Genomic DNA, 4,318 nt, shown 5'->3' with positions numbered 1-4,318 from the left:
GGGGGAAATATATTTTCAATAAAAGTAAAAATATAATAAAGAAATTAATAAAGAAATAAAGAAAGGGATGATTGTCTGCTAATCGTACTCAGCCTGAGCACAAGAAGTTAGGTCAACCACATAATCTGAGAGCCTCATGTATCAACCATGTTCATTTCTAACCCACTCAGCATGGCTCAACAGCCTTTCCCCAAATTCCTGTATAATCTGAAACCCAGTGATATGCGCAGCACTCAATATGTATGCTATGATATGTTATCCCCAGAAATAAACACATAGAATTACTTTTATTCAAAACCAAAGTTAGGTCTTTGGAGGCATCCCCTCGAAAAGGATATGGGGTTATGGCCTCCTTCTCTTTTTACTTTCCAGTAGCCATGGAGTAAACAGCTTTTCTCCACCGTACACACACGCTGGGACTTATTACAAAAATGCAACAAGACCAGACAAACAGCCTGAAAAGCCCCGAGGCAAAATAAAGCCCTATAATTTGTAAGTTACTGATTTCATGTGTTTTGTACGACTGACAGAAAACTGACCCACATATAGTCTCTCTTCGTCTCTGTCTCTGTCTCTCCCTGCCGCCCCTCCTTCTGCCTTCTGCTTGTGGAGCAGATGTAAGCTCTCAGCTACTCCGGAGCTGCCATGCTCCCCACCATGATGGTCACGAACCCACCCTCTGAAACTGTGGACAAGCCCCCCAGTTAAACGCTTTTAGAAGCTGCCTTGGTCATGGTCTTTTGTCATGGCAATAAACAAGTAGCTAAGTTAGACTGTAAAAGCTTCTTGTTTATTATGAAAATCAAACAGCTATCAGTAACATATTTTACAACTATTTTTTTCCAGGATATTTTTTGCTTTTAAATTTGTTCATACAAATTTTTGGCAGGTTTAGAGATTAATCTTTTGGCCTAGTGTACAGCAGGCAAGTCATTTACATTCCAGTAACTGTAGTCTCAATATGCTCTATGTTTATACAGTGTCCTTTAGCGTGTTCACTTATTTTCCTCCTGCCATGTTAAGGCTTTTATCTCTTACTTTAAACTGTATCCATCTGGAATTTATTTTAGAATAATTAATTTTTGCCCTCCTAACCCTAGACTTGAACATAATAAAAATATGTTTAAAACATTCACCGTCACACTCTGCCTTCTTCCCATTTATTTTTACCATGAAGTCATCCATAAATTTTGCTGCTAGAAGAGCAGTTGATGATTTGTGATGTATGATTTGTAATATATTATAAAGCAAGGGAATTTGAGTGCAATGTACTTTTAGTCAACTCTCCTCACATGATAATTTTTTAAATGTTTCTCATTGACTTTAAAATATATTGCACACATGTTCATGCATGTGCACACGCATGTGCGTGTGTGTGCATGCACACATACACACACACATTTAGTATTACACTAAATTTATACCAGTTCAAATTTTAGAATTTTCATTGACTTGAGAGATGTGGAAAAGCAAATTGTTTCCCTTATCTCTCCAATCATTTATACTGGTTTTGTTAGTTTCTTACCCTGTGCAGAAAAAGACAGTTTCACTTTTCAGCCTAAGCAAGGTTATTATTTAAAATACATTATATGAATAATACTGAATGGATGGGTAGCAAAGAAGAAGAAGAATTATATGTTTCTTTTAAGACCTTTACCATGTAGGTAACAGAGTACTGAGAAAGAGAATGACAACGTTAACATATGTAAAGCCTTCCTCCCTTGCTGGCAGAAAGTCACCCTTCTCAGACAAATTGCCAGAAGATCCTCCACTGTCCCAGAGAGGTGAATTAGGAGCTGACCAATGGCATTTGCAAGGCAGTTTTGACCCTGCTTCTCTGTACTGCTCAGATGCTGTTGCCCTGGACAACCTTTTCTGTGCCGTCCTTTAAAATTTTCTTGTTTGGTGCTTGCTCCTCTCCAGTCTTTAAAGGTCAGCTGAGGAGGATGAACAAACTGTAATTTAGTTACTGGTGTTGCAAAAATGTGTATTTCTCAGTTATTTGAGAAATTAATATTAGAGTAAGCTGAGTGAGGGCAGTATGTCAGCTCTTCGTAATTGTTTGCTAATTGTTGTGAGTCATAAGACTACTTAAAATAGTTTGTTTTTATTAGTAGATGAAAATATCAGCTAAAAAAATTTTGATCCCAGTACCATTGCTCTCCTTCCTTTGTAGTTTTGAACTCCTTTTTCCCCCATCCTCACCTACAACGCAATTCCATTTCTTCACCATATCTTGAAGCATGCAAGGAGCTTGCTTGTAGACGGCTGACTTTATTTTCCAAATGGTCTGTTCAACCTAAAGACATAAGCATTAGATCTAATTTTAAATCCAATAAAGTTTATTAATCACCTTTGCCAAGTACCGTGAGAAGTATCCAGACAACTTAATTAGGTTAGAAGATGTGGTTAGTAAACAAATGAAGACATGAAAATTTGCAAATGTTCAGTTGTCCGCTGGAGGAAATTAGCAAACTAGGGTAGGAATGTCTGAAAATCTGCTCTGATGTAAAGCCACTAGGACACGATGGAACTCTAAGAACAGTTTCAGAGCTCTTGAATGGAACCAGAAGCTTCTCACAATCCAGAGAATGGTAAGTTTTTATTTTTAAAATAAAATGACTGAATCTGAGTAAGAAACAGCAATATTTATGCATCATCACGTACCTTATTATCACCTCAAACTCTTTTTGTTCTATGGTAACTCAGAAAAAAACAGTGGGCCGTACTTGTGGTGAATCAAGCATCCTGGAAGCCATTGCAGGAAGCAGAATGTGAGCAGAAATCCCCCCCCAGATTGCTATTTTTACATTAAACCAGTGTTCACCCAAAACACCAGGAACCAAAGACAAAAATTAAATTGGACTTTATCAAAATTAAAAGTATCTGTGCTTCAAAAGACGTTATCAAGACAGTGGAAAGACAGACTGAGCAGTGGTGGCCCCGCCTTTAATTCTAGCACAAGCCTTAATCCCAATAGAGGCAGACAGATCTTTGAGTTTGAGGCTAGTCTGGTCTACAGAACAAGTTCTAGAACATCCAGGGCTACAAAGAGAAACCCTGACTTGAAACAAAACAAAACAATAAAAAAAACCCAACATACATAACAAGAGAAAATATTTGCAAACTCTATGTTTAATAAAAACTATCATCAAGAATATTCTAATGTCTCATTAAAAAACCTATTATCTGGGGACATCCCCGTGGACACCTGGAATCCCCTCTAGAGCCAAGTTTCTTGTCAACCCCAAAATGGCTCCCTTAATGTAGATATCTTCTTCCCTGCTTCTATATCAGCCCTTCCTCCATCTCCACCCTCCCACTCCCCCAAGCTCTCTCCAGTCTTTCCTTTCTCCCTTCCCTCTCCCCTTCTCCCCTTACCCCACCCGACACCCACCCCTACACCCACTCCCATGCTCCCAACTTTTGCCTAGTGATCTTGTCTACTTCCAATATCCAGGAGGATAAATATATGCAATCAGGGAAATACAAATCAAAACAACTTTGAGATACCATCTTACACCTGTCAGAATGGCTAAAATCAAAAACATCAATGATAGCCTATGCTGGAGAGGATAGGGGAACACTCATCCATTGTTGGTGGGAATGCAAACTTGTGCAACCACTTTGGAAATCAGTATGGTGGTTTCTCAGGAAACTGGGAGTCAACCTACCTCAAGATCCAGCAATTCCACTCTTGGGAATATACCCAAGAGATGCCCAATCATACTACAAAAGCATCTGTTCAACTATGTTTATAGCAGCACTATTTGTAATAGCCAGAACCTGGAAACAACCTAGATGCCCCTCAATGGAAGAATGGATAAAGAAGATGTGGCACATCTACACATTAGAGTTCTACTCAGCGATAAAAAACAATGGCATCTTGAATTTTGCATGCAAATGGATGGAAATAGAAAACATTTTACTGAGTGAGATAACCCAGACCCAAAAAGATGAATATGAAATGTACTCACTCATAAGTGAATTCTAGCCATAAACAAAGGACATTGAGCCTATAATTCGTGATCCTAGAGAAGCTAAATAAGAAGATAAACCCAAAGAAAAACATATATTTATCCTCCTGGATATTGGAAGTAGACAAGGCTCAGACTATTTCTATCAAGATTGCAGTACCTCTCCCACTTCAGAGCTTCGAAGTTGGATCTTTGACTTTTCGCAGGGCAGAGCACTTTCTTTTGCTAACAATGTTTTCTGCTTGTTAAGGATATTCTTATTTTAGTTATCGAGGTTTTCTTTACATTTTTTTCAAAATTTCATACATGAGTACCATACATACATCAGTCAACCTAGAAGG

Source organism: Chionomys nivalis, chromosome X (genome assembly GCF_950005125.1).
Source record: "Chionomys nivalis chromosome X, mChiNiv1.1, whole genome shotgun sequence".
NCBI classification, from domain to species: domain Eukaryota; kingdom Metazoa; phylum Chordata; class Mammalia; order Rodentia; family Cricetidae; genus Chionomys; species Chionomys nivalis.
The sequence above is the reverse complement of the archived record's forward strand: the minus strand, read 5'-3'. Positions refer to the sequence as shown.